The sequence below is a fragment of the Phyllostomus discolor genome, chromosome 5 (assembly GCF_004126475.2).
Source record: "Phyllostomus discolor isolate MPI-MPIP mPhyDis1 chromosome 5, mPhyDis1.pri.v3, whole genome shotgun sequence".
Lineage (NCBI taxonomy): Eukaryota > Metazoa > Chordata > Mammalia > Chiroptera > Phyllostomidae > Phyllostomus > Phyllostomus discolor.
The window spans coordinates 10,523,379-10,536,527 of record NC_040907.2 but is presented as its reverse complement, the minus strand read 5'-3'; positions in this window follow the sequence as shown (position 1 = coordinate 10,536,527).

The window sequence follows — 13,149 nt, the reverse complement described above, 5'->3', positions numbered from 1 at the left end:
ACTCGAGGGTAAAACAGCAAGGAAAACTGCTCTACAAACCTGCAGTGGACAGAATGACCTGGACACATCTGCATAGCTTGAGATTCGGTGACTCTTGACCTTAGACCTCTCTGAACTGACCCATTCCTCCCCAGCCCCTGGAGGGGACTTCATCATCATTGGAGCCTTTCCATCTCTGTGGGGTGCTCCTCTTCCTCCCTCTCCTTCCTCCAACCATCCATCAGTGGAAACAACCCTGCTGACCCCTTACCTGCGAGCCAGTCACCTGCCCCCACTCCCCTCCCTGGCTTCCTGCGTCACCTCTCTTCTGCCCACACCCACGTGCCCTGTGGAGAGGGTGCCCCTGCAAAGGGGCAGCTGGTGAATCAGGGGGAGGTTTCCCTGGAACTGAAGGATATTTGGAGGCACAAAGGGAGAGTCCCTCAACCCCTTGAGCTACCCATCCCTGAAAAGGGACTCTGGGGGACCATGGTAAATAACACAAGGTTGTTAAAGCTTCGTATGATTCCAGGGGAAGGAGCCCAGGCACTGGGTATACGGCAGACCTAAGAGGCACAGGTGCAAGGGCTCCAAACCCTAATGGTCTCTAAATAAATGGTGCTAATGGGTCGTCCCCTCCTCCACCGAGGACCTTAAGGCTATGTGTGCACATTGGCCTGCTCCTCCGCATGATTCCTTGAACCTTCCCTGCAAATAAAGCACAACCAGCCAATCCACACCCCAGCTCACTGAGCTCTCTTGACTCTATGCCTCTGTACGTGCTGTTCCCTCTGCCTGAAACACCCTTCCCCCTCTACCCTCCCCATCCTCTTCACTCCCACCTTTCTTACCCCAAGTATCCAATGCATACCCTTGAAGCTGGTCAGCTCCTCCTCATGCCCTAAGTCGCACCTTTAGTGGTCACTAGTTCAGGAAGTCTGTATCAGATGCCTTCCTGTGCTTGCCCAGGGAATGAGGAGGATGGTGGTAAGATGAGCAAAGCATGGTGGGAGGGAGGAGGAAAGTGGGGAAGGGAAGGAAAGACCCAGAAGTCTGAATCTAGAGCAGGCTCAGAATCAGCCATCAGAACAGAGTGAGGTACCATTGGAATGTTTGAATGGCCAGAAAAAAATGCTCAACTTTTCCAGAACAATAAATACCTTTCTTAACTAAGGCTGCCTTCGATGGACCCTCAGCAAAGGTGCTCGTGCTGGGCTTTGCTCTAAGACATGTTAGATCACTGAGACATTCTGGCACCTTCCTTTAAAGGAAGGAGCAGCACATGGTGGGGAGATGGGCGTTGGGTTTAGGGGACAGAGGGCTGGAGTCTTCAGTACCTACGGGTCAGCCCTCAGGGAGAGAGGCTCAGGGGTGCACGGGTGTAAGTTGAGGGACTCACACTCCCCTTTGGTCCGACGGCACCGTCTCCTCTGGCAGGACCAGCTCCCTGTCGCAGGGAGGCTGCAGAGCACCCTGGGTACCTGGGGACCAGCCGCCTTCCTGGCTGCTGCCTCCGCATCCGACACTTCCTCTTCCAGACAATGAAACCCCGGCCCCCTGCAGCTGCCCCCTTCACAGTGGCGCAGGGACAGGAGCCCCTCCCTGAGAGCTGCTCCTCGCGGCTGGCTGTTCGATAAGCCCCATATTTCACACCCCGAGTGGCTGCATTTCAGTGGTGGGTGAAGTGGTTTTATTTTTATCGCTCACGCAGGCATATAAATATGCACGAGGAGCTCGGAAGCACTTTAGGGTCTCTCTGGAAGGCAAGGCTCAGTGTGAGTGTGAGGCAGCGTGGCAATTAGTTCAGCCAGGGCACCGCTCCGCGGGGTCTGGGGGGCCACCCACAGCGCCGGCTCCCTTCTCCTTGGAACCGTGTCTGCCCCCCGGAGGCTCCTGAGAACAGGGGGTGCCTCGGCGAACTTTCTGGAACTAAATTAGAAAAAAAAAGAGAGAGAGAGAGAGATATCTGGGTTTCTACCTTAACTCTGCCACTTAACCTGCTGTGTGACGTTGGAGAAGGTCCTTTCCTTCTCTGGGTCTCGGCACCCACAGCTGCAAAATGGGGCCCACCGCGCCTCCCCTGTCAGCCTCCCGGGCCTTTGTAAAGAGCAAATATGACGATACAGCATTGGAGACGGGCTCTGAGGACTGCACGGTGCAACTGTAAGAGGCTCATCGTCATTCCTCCCCAGCCGCGCATTCATTGAGAGCAGGTTGGCGAACGTGCGGACCGCGCCGGGTAATCCCGGCAATGGATGCCGGAGACGTTCCGGCGTCTTTGCCCGCTGTCGGGGGCGGGGGGAGGGGGGGCGGCAGGGAGAGAGCACTGATTACCCTCCTGCTACAGAGCTGGGCGCTTTACATACATTATCGCATTTGAACGTGACAGCAGTGCTTCGGGGAGGTGTGACACCTGTTCATTGATGAGGAAGCTGAAGTTCAGCAAGGTGAAGGGCCGCGGGAGTGGTGGAGGCCAGCTCCAACGCGGGCCGGTGCTCACCTCTCCTCTGGGGGCGGCAGGGAACTAAAGGCTCCAGGTGACTGCCTGCCTGCCACCGCGGACGAGCCGAGCACTCGGGACAGATGTGTCGCCCTGTGGTGTGGCCCTCAAAGCAGCCCCACGGCCACGGTCACGCTGGCTGCAGAGCGAGCACATGGTCCTAAAGGAACCTCGTGAAGCCGTCGCCACCTCTGAAACCTGGGTCTGGCTTTTATCGCTCACGGCTGCAGCGGAGAGAGGGCGGTTTTCATCGGCCAGGTCCCCCCGGCAGACGGAGACCGGCCAAAGGCTTTGGTGGGGATGTGCTCAGGTAGAAAGTGGTTTGTCGAGCAATTACAGCCCTCTGATGGCCAAGGTTGGGGGGTCAAAGGATGCTGAGCTCTGTCTGGCCTCTCATCTCTTGAGCTCACATCCCAGCACATGACGATCAGGAAGGGAAGCCGGTCTCTTTCTTCCCAGGGGCTCAGTCATCCCTCAGGTTGAGGGTCCAGGGGCTCAGGGTCCTGCGGCCCCCCCCTTTCCCCAAAGGGCTCTCTGGGCCCTGGAGCCCTGTGCAGGGGGCTCAGCAGCTAACGAAAAAATGCCTCCAACCCTTAACTGTATCTTGAAGGTCCAGTAGAGGTGCAACCCATGAGGGCAAGGCCCAAGTTGAAGGGCCCAAAGACTAGGCTGCAGTGGACAAAGGAGGTCCCCGTGGCCGCGCATCAGCGTGCCACAGGGTGAACCTCCAGCACGGCAGGGAAGGCTGGTGGCTGGTGGATCAAACACCTGTTCTCTCCAGTTCGACTTTTCTCTCTTTGTTTCCTTTCTGACTTAGTTCTGTCCTCACGAAGCCTGGAAGCACCAGTCTCAGCTGCGTGAAGGAGTGCCAGCAAGAAAGGAGTTCTGTCCACGCTCAGCTGGTCTGGAGAGAGCCAAAGCCAGAGCCAGCGGACTCCCGGGAGGAGGCAGGGCTCGGAGGCCAAGGTCAGACCCCCCACAGCCGCTCCTGCCTGCCCAGGCATTGTTCCCCAGGAAGGCCTCGCTCTCTCCCCGCCACCGCAACCTCTCTCTCTCTGATTTGACCATGGTCAAGTCCTCCGGACATAAAACGTACCATCTTAACCATGTTTAGGTGGATCAAGTACATTCGCATCTTCGGTAATGGAGCTCCAGGCCGCTTGTGTCTCGCAGAGCTGAAACTCCACACCTACTCAACACCCGCTCATGCTCCCTCCCCGCGGTCTGTGGCAGCCACCGTCCACTTTCTGTCTCCACGAATCTGCTGCTGTACATGCCGCGTGTCAGTGGAATCACACACGCGTGTCCACTGGTGACCGCCTGCTGCACTCACAGAGTGTCCTCAAGGTTCGTCCATGTTGGGGATGTGTGTCACAATTTTCCTTCTTCCTTAGGCTGAATAAAATATTGTTATGTGGCCCTGGATGGTGTAGCTCAGTGGATCGAGCTCGGGCTTCAAACCAAAGTGTCACAGGTTCGATTCCCAGCCAGGGTACATGCTTGGGTTGCAGGCCATAGCCCCCAGCAACCGCACATTGATGTTTCTCTGTTTCTCTCTCACTCAAGTGAATAAATAAAAAAAAAATTTTTTTTTTAATTTTTGTTCTGTGGATAGGCCACATTATTATTATTACTTTTATACCCATACACTCTCCAGTGGGTACTGGGGTGCTTCTACCTTTGGGCTGCTGTGAATGGTGCTGCTGTGGACATTGGTGTACACATGTCTCCACAAGACTCTACTTCCCCTTTTTTGGATATTTACCCGGAAAAGGGATTGCTGGATCACATGGTTTCTCCTCTCTAAGAAAGGGGGCCCTGTGGGGGGTCATCTGCCAGGCACCTGGGTGACCTCTGAAGGTGGCGAGCCTGGTCAGAGAGGCTGGGGTGCACGCAGGGGAGCGGGAGGCAGAGGACCCCTGACTCCCTCACTGGCTACAGCGCGACATGGTGGATTTCAGGGTGCTCTGCCTGCCGGGGTCCTGGGCCTCCTGGGCCTCCAAGTGGGTGCAGAGCGGAGTGAGGAGGAACAGTGCCCAGAAAATTTGCAGCTACAGCTAAAGGGACCCAGGTGCCCATGGCAACCGCTAACAGCTGCTAAAAGGCTGGGGACTTCAATGGGCTGACTGGTATGCACACACCAGTGGCGGGCAGGTGTCTGTTGGCCAAGTGAGCGACGGCAGTCCCAAAGTTCTAGAAAGCACCTTATGCAGGGGGACAAGATGTGGTTTTCTTGTTCACAAGAAGGAAGCCCCGTGAATGAATGAATGAATGAATGAACAGGCCTAACATTGTATCAAGTTGCTGTTTGCTGTAAAGGAAGAATACCCAGAGAAGAGGAAAGGTCAAGGACATTTAACGAACTCTCTGTGGACCCTGCTTTGTGCAAAGCAAGCGTCCCGGCAGACGGGAGGGAATGGAGATGGTGCGGGCCTGTCCAGAGGCGGCTCGTAGACCAGGGGGAGCGGACGAGGCCAAGTCCAGCACCGAGTGTCCTGTGCGGAGAATTAAGGTTTCAGAATGAGGAGGAAGCGCTGGAAAGGGCCTCCCGCATCCACTCTATGACTACCTTGGGCCAGGAGCTTTCTTAGCCCATACTCCATGAAGCTGTCACAGATGGGCACAGGTAACCAGGTTCTTGGTGATCGGGACCAAGAATTGAACCGAACACCCAGAGTTTACAGCAGAGAACATGGGAGCAGGCCAACCCCAAGCAGAGACTGACCTCATGGGCTGGAGGGACTCTGTTCTTATAGGGCGGATCCTTCCTGGCTAGTTTCGGTGGCTTTACTGCGCATGTACAAGTACTTGTATCACTTTAAAGCTACAGCACATATGGTCTCACATGATTTTCCCCAATTGGCCACCAGAGAAAGGGTTGCACAATGTTACTGAATGGATCCCCCTTCTCCTGGGGTCCCCCTATATTAGGTTTGCCTTGCCTATCGCCCAGGAATTACAGTTCTCCATGTCAGAGATTGGTGAAAAGGAAAGGAATTATTTATTCAAGTTATACGGACTTAAGATGAATGACCTGATGTCTTCATTAAAATCCCAAAGTCCCTTAAAACACCCACAGACACACACAGCCCTTCCTTCCCCCACTTTGCCCAGTCTGGGGTACCGTATCTCAGGAAAAGAAATAAAGGTCCGTGGCTCAGGCAGCCCCCAGTTCTTCCCAGTAATCCGAGCTCGGCTGGCAGGCCCCCCTCGGTTCCCAGTACCATCAGCTGTGTCACCGGGATCTCCAGTTCTTATTCCAAAACCACATGGCACCTCCTCACGGCCCACCAGCAAGAGTCCTTTCACCCCTTTCCTTCCTGCAGCATCTCTCCTGCATGCTTCCAAAACTGCTAAGAGAGAGCTCTGCTTTGCTGCTACATCTTGCTGTCCAGCTTTCTAAGCCTCGTGGTTCTTCCTCTGCCAAAGCTGTGTAGTTCTGCCCATCATGGCTGCTGCGCCTGGGTTTAAATCCCAGCGCCAATCTTCCTCTGCAGCCCCATTTCTGACTCCTCCCACAACTGGCTACACTTGCCAGCATTCTGTCTGTTTCCAGGTTTACTGGGCTGCCATAGTAAGTCCAGGCAGGTGTGGCCTGTGTTGTGGAGCCAATCATCTCCAAGCTCACACGCAAGTGCTGTAACCAGGGGGAGTTGCTTCCTAGTTACACCCTGGGTGGAAGTCACTCCCATTCCCCTGGCCCAAAGCATGGCCACAGCTATTTAACATATCCATGAAACCCGTTAAAGGTTATAGATATGTCAAATGACCATGCCAGGGGTTAGCTGAAAAACTGTTGCTATGCAAAACAACTCTCAATGGCCCTGCTTTAGGTGTTCCATCCCCCAGTTCAGACTTGTAGGGGTGAGGACATCCCATATCTTTAATATTTCCTGGACACCCTGAGTTCTGGGCCCCATCACAAATCCTTCTTTTGGGGGCCCCCTGGCTGCACCCTCTTAACACAGCCACTCTGAGAGCTGGGACTGTTCTCATCAAGTTCACACATGTGGGGTGACTTGCCCAAGGTCACAGGCAACAGGTCACAGGCAGAACAGGGGCATGAATCCAGGGTTGATTTGACTCTAAATCCGAAGTTCTTCCCACTTTGCCAACAGCGGTGACCAGGGGTGACTCCCTGGGGGACAGGGGGAGGTGACCTAAGCCAAGACAAGTACGCACATCTGCTTCCAGAGGAGGAAAAGGCTTTCTAGGTGAAAGGGAAAATACCAGCCTAAGCGCAGGGGTAGAGAAGGTCAGGGGATGCTCAGGAAAACAGAGCAGGGAGAACGTGGAGGGGGCATTAGGAAATGATGGACGGGGCCCAGCTACGGACCTGAGCCCGTTGGCCTTGACCCTGTTTGGGCAGTTGGGGCTACTGAGAGGGGAGTGACAGGCTCAGGGCTCTACTTTACCTCCCTGCGCCGGCAGCGTGGACTGGAGAAGGTGGCCCGCAGGCGGAAAGGGTGGCTGGGACAGCTACTGCCACCCTGCAGAGAGGGGGTTTATCCATCCCACTACAGGCCAGCACCTGGGGATAAAGCTGTGAACAGTCGCCCGATTGTCTGGCGCTCAGAGCCCTGACTGTCGTGGGCAAAACAGACAGTAAACAAGGAACTAACTCAACCAAACGGACTGCCAGTGGCGATCCATACCAAGAGGTAAATGAGATGAGGTGAGCAGTGCTAGTGCGAGTGTAGTGCAATCAGGGAAGGCTTCCCTGAAGAGGTGGCGATTATGCAGAAGATGCAAGCCCCACAGAGAGCAGCGGGAAGAGCAGAGAAACTCCTGGAAGGAGAAGAGCTTAGGGTGCTCCGGGAACTGGCAGACAGAGCCTGGGCTGAGTTTTAGGAAAGGAGCGTCCAGAAGCTGCAGGGGGTGGGGGTGGGACTTCACTCCAGAGTGACAGGGGGCGGCGGGAAGGCTCTGAGCAGGAGCAGGAGGCCGTCTGATCTAGGCTGAGGGGAAGACCTCTGGGCTGCAGTGTAAGAAATGGAAAGGAGGGGACCCGGTGGAAGAATGACACCAAGCAGGAGGCCGGGGTGGGGGCGGAAAAAGAGACAAAAGTGGCCCTGCGGCTGACTGGGCTGGAGGCCACAGAAATGGCCAGGAAGGGACCCGCTGAGGCTCACGGGCTCTGATGCCCATGGGGTGGAGCCGAGAGAGAAAGAGAGGCATAGTTTGGAGAAACTCTCTGTTTCAAAGGCAGGTGACAGCCAGGATAAAGCACTGACCCTGCCAGCAAATCCAATTTTCACACATCTCCTTCTGGGTGAAATCTGCCTTCCGCCAGAGTGGGAGGTCAGAGCAGACGCGGCAGTGCAGACAGAGGCTGCTGTGGGCGGGAGAGGCTCTCTGGGGGCTGGTTTTCTGGGCTCTGGGCTGCAAAACCTTGTCTGGGTGCTCAGAGGAAGAGGAAGGGAGAGGAGGCCCCTTTCTGCTCGCCCCCTGCCCTGAAGGGGGCTGGTCTGGTACAGCGGATGAGTGTCACGCAGGCATTTTCCTAGGTGCTGGTGATACAGTCATCAAGGAAAGGACCAAGTGCCCCCTCTCCCCACCCATCCCCACAGGCTGCCCCCAGGCTGTGTGTGGGAGGCCATCTCTGGCCTGGGCCCTAGGGGTGGCCTCCACCTCCTGGGGTTCCCCCCTGTGTGACCTCACCTTGACTGTGGGCTGGACCTAGTGACTGGCTTCTAGTGAACAGAATGGGCTGATGGGACGTTGCTTCTGAGAGGAGGTTACAAAGGACTGGGACTCAGGTGGTGCCAGCATTCTCTCTGGCGCCTCCCCTGCTCGCTTACCTGGAGCCCACGCCCGTGTCTCAGAGGGAGCCATGTGGCGAGGACGTCAGGGAGAGCCACGGCAGATGACAGCTCGTGAGGGGCTGGGGTCTCAGTCCAGCAGCCCGTGAGGGATGACACCTTCTGGCGATGGTGGGAGTGAGCTTGGGAGAGGTCCCAGACCACCCTTCCCACCGACTTTGACATGCCCGTGGCCTTTCGGCCTGGAAGACACCCTGCACCAAAGGACCCAGCTAAGCCACACCTCCACTCCTGAGCTCCCAAATATTTTGATAAATGTTTTTATGCTACTAAGTCTGAGGGGTATTATTTATGCAGCAATTGATGACCAACGCATTAGTGAACACTTATTAAACACTTAATGTGGGCTTTACGGGCAGACACATTATGGGGTAGGTGCCACAAAGTGGTGTATTGCCCCCATTTTAGAGATATGGAAACTGAGGCTTAAATAGACTAAGTAACACCCAAGGCCACAGAACTGAGAGGTGGCAGAGAAAGGATTCTTTAAAATAGAGTTTATTACTTTTAGAGAGAGGGGAAGGGCGGGAGAAAGAGAAGGAGAGAAACATGGATCGGTTGCTTCTCATGCACACTCCCAACTAGGGACCGAATCCACAATCCAGGCATGTGCCCTCACTGGGAATTGAACCAGAGACCTCCCACTCTGCTGCACCGGCCAGGGCAGAGGAAGGATTTAAACAGACCCCGTTGGCTGCAGAGTCTGTGCCACTGAAAGCCACACCGACGAGGGAGGCACAGCCTCCTCCCCGGAGAGCGCCTCCTCTGGTGGCGGAAGCACACGCTCCACGCGGAGGGCACTGCCGTCGAGTTGGGGATGTGGTTCTTTGACCTTGCTTCGCGCCCAGCTTCCAGTGCGCCAACACCTCCGCCCGCCCGTCCTCCAACCTACAGGACTTTCCAGAGCCGCCCTAGCTCACCCCGTCTCTGGCAGGGTGCTGCCTGGTCTCCTGTTGTTACCTCCTTGAAACCGGATCTCTTTGCATGGTTTCCTTGATTTAGCCTCCAATTATGCCTTGGACCCAATTATGGATCCGGCAACCCCGCACAACCTGGGCACCCACCATGTGCTGGGCCCTTGTGGCACGCAGCATCCTGTTGAATCGTTAAACAACCATTTACATACAGGTGGAGAAGCTCAGGCCCAGAGACGCAACTGCCACCTCCCAAGACGGGTTGTCCAGACCTGTCTGACCCGCTGGGCTGTGCCACCTTCCCGGTCCTGGGATTTAACGTCGTCCTAGGTGTCTGAGCCCCTGAACTACAGGCCTCTTCCCATCGCTGAGACCAGTGTGGGACCACGTGATCGGTGTGCCCCCCAGAGTGTGCTACGCCTGGGGGATGCACGGGGGTCTCTCGGATCCCCCCACTAGGACATTAGCTCCTTAAGCACAGCCTAAGGTTCCAGCATCCAGCGAGCCCCTGATACACCTTTGCTGAATAAAAGAGGAAACTGGCTTACAATCTAGGCAGAGGGTATTTTCCCCTGTCTGCCCAGTGCACCTTTCCCTTTGGAGAAATTATCCGTTCTGTAATTTGTCATTCTACGGAACTGCCGCATCCACCTCCCGTTCTCCCGGGGGCAGGCAGGGGACCCAGCTCCCTCCTTCGATTGTGAACGCCGAGCAGAAGAGCAAATAGCCTGCACAAGGCAAACGCCACAGCAACGGCCCTGACTCTGCTCTGGCTTCCTGGTGCCCCCGCCGGGCCTGGTCTCCCAGCCCGGCCTTGACAGTCTTCCCTTGCTCACAGCCGACAGCGCCTCTGCCACCCTGGGCCCCTGGGAGCTGCTCAGCTGGCCTCTGCCTCTCTCCCCAGGATGCCGGCTCCACAAGCCCGGGGCTCTCACAGCATGCACAGGGTCGCGGTGGGGCTCCTGTAGGCACTGGGTTCAGGGACTGTGTCGGCGCCCCAGCCTGACCTCCAGGAGCCAGTGCAGGGGAAGGAGGGCCAGAGCCCAACGCTGCCCCCACCTCCTGTCCAGTCTCCCCGGAAATCTCAACTTCCTCCCTTTCTCTCGTATCTTCCCTGACCTTTGGTCCCCCCAGAGAAGGCTGTGTACTAATTAGCTAAGAAATAACATGGCAGCACTATGATTCCTCATTAGCTCGGGAGAGAGTCCCAGCTACATGACTGATAAGCATCTACAAGAAAATTAACTCCAGTGCAAGGACTCCCTAATCAAGATTAATGAGGGGGAAGGGAGGGAGGAACTCGGGGCCCAGGGCCGTCCACAGGTCTCCAGGGGTCCACAGTGCCCCATGGGGGTGCTGAGGAATGAGAGGGGGGAGAGAAAAGGCCGCAGGGCTGGTCTCTGAGTCCAAGGCTCTGTTCTGTCTCCTTAGGCAAAACGGCACATTAGGCGGATCAGGATACGCAACCTACTGTGTGCCAAGAGGCGGGACACGGAAATGAGCAAGTCAGCGCCCTTGCCCTTGTGGGGCTCGCAATGTCATTAAGCGGATAATTACAGTGCAGGATGATAAGAGGGCCCATGCAGGGAATAGCCAGCATGTACTGAGCACTTGCTATGTGCTTGGCATCATCTTAAGTGCCTAGCATGTGCTAATGTCTTTAATCCTTACCATAGAGCTGTTATTGGCCCCATTTACAGATGAGGACACTGAGGCGTGGGTGAGCTAAGCAGACTGGCCAAGACTACAGAGTTCACGGAACGGAGCAAGAACTCGAACCCCGACGGAACAACTCCAGAGCCCGAGCTGTTTGGCACCGTCCTGCAGAGTGTCCACAGGCACACTCGGGGGTGGGTGGGGTGGGTGGGGGTCTGGGTGTGATGAGAACTCACTCGGTGGCCCGGACGACAGGCAGGGTTTCGGCGACAAGTCAGCCTCTGAGCTGGGTCTTGGCAGGTGAACAGAATCTCGCCCAGTGGAGATTTTACTCATTGATTTAGTGACTTATTCATTTATTCATCCCACAAATAAGCGCCGGGCCCCTTGGAAGCACTGCAAACACAGTGGCGGATAAAAACTGACAGGGAGCACCGTGGAGACGGGGAGGCCGGCACCGGACAAACAGCCACAGGACCCATGAGTCTACGCCGGGGATGAGGCTGGGGCCATCCTGAGCTTCTGACAGTGAGGGCCTCCCTCAGATTGCCCCCCCCAGATGCCTCCCCCTAGTCCCAGCCCTGGCCTACCCTTGCCCCCACTCTTGCGGGCCATAGAGAGCTGAAGCTCTTGTTGCAAAACCAAACCATGCGCCTGGACTTGACCATGGCTAAACATTTGTGTTTGTCCAGTAGCTCTCAGGCACCTCTGTTGCATCGGGTTCCCGCCCTCCGAGTCCCCAGCTGCGTCGTGCACTTGGCCGAGGCGAGACCCCTGAAACGCGCACCGTTTGTTCCTTCCACGTCCCACAAACCGTTTAACTTACCCTTAACTCCGTACAACAAGAAAGTGTCATTCCTGTGGCGTGGGGACGATTCTCCATTAACCTCCTCGAAGAGGCTTTGGCTTTTTGGTTTTTTCTCTTCCTGGAGGAGCTCATAGCCACCGAGCTCCAGAGAACCGATTAAGTGCCGCGCTTCGCTCCAGTGGTCACACGCCAGCCCCCAGCGCTCCTCACCCGTGGGACTGCAGGACGGGGCCCACAGGTCTCACGGAGCGGGAGAAAGACTCCCATCTAATGTGCCTCCGACACCGCCTGTTGTCCCAAGTTCTCGGCGTTACTAGGAGGCGGCTCCCCAGGGTGATTGGCTGAAGCACCTGCCATTCACAGTAACAGGGCTCCATCTGGTCATCCACTTCCCTTCTCATCATTCTCCCAGAGCAGCTACCCCGCTGGGGTTCGCTTGACGGACCTGCTCCTGTTCTTCCAAGTCATCGCTCCTCACGTCTCCATCCTTTTCTCACGAGGCATCTTCTAAAAATCTAAGAGGGAGAACTGCGGCCCCGGGCGACCCAGGGATGCCGAGGGAACAGTGCAGAGGGAGGTACAGCAGGCTGGCTCTATAACACTCCCCCATGGTCCCTGTGCCCTGCTTGCACACCCTCGCATGGGCTCCTGCCCCTGAATGAGAGCTGGACTCCGTGAGTCACTTCTCATCAGCAGGATCCGAAAAAGTGATAGGAGGGTACCCCTTCTGAGGTCAGGTCCCCAAAGGCTGTGACCTCTGTCTTGGGGGCACCCTGTCTGGTCCCTCCTGTGCTAGCTCTGATGAAGCTGGCTGCCATGCTGTGAGCTGCCCAGATGAAGAGGTGCACGTGGCCAGGATCTGAAGGTGGCCCCTCGACAACAGCTCATGAGAAACTCAGCCCACAATCCGAGGAGGAACTGAATCCTACCAAGGACCACCAGCGTGGGCTTAGACACAGGTCTGTCCCCAGCTGGGCCTTGAGATGACACGGCAGCCTCCGTGGACACCCTGAGCCAGAAGACCCAGCTCAGCGCCCCTGGATTCCTGACCCACAGATGCTAGGTGCTGTTTTAGCCTCTAAGTGTGGGGCTAATTTTTAGATAGCAGCTGAGAACTAATGCAGGAAATGGACAGGAAAAGGAGCAATACAGGTAAGAGAAGATATTTCACAGGAGCGCAGCCTTTAAAGAACCTTAGCCAGGCATTATGCAAGCGAGCGCCTTTCCAGGCAAGATAAGTCTCCAGCACAGCTAACTGGGGGCTGTGCTGGGTCTGAACAGCTAGATGGGACTTGGCTCCCCCCTCTCTCTGTCCAGAGCTCTTTCGGTGGGCGTGTGAATGCTTGCAGGCTGCCATTCTATTTCTTTGAGATTTTAAATATGGATTTAGAAAACGTAGCCCTGGCTGGCGAACCTCAGTGGATTGAGCTCGGGCTGTGGCGAACCAAAGTGTCGCAGGTTCGATTCCCA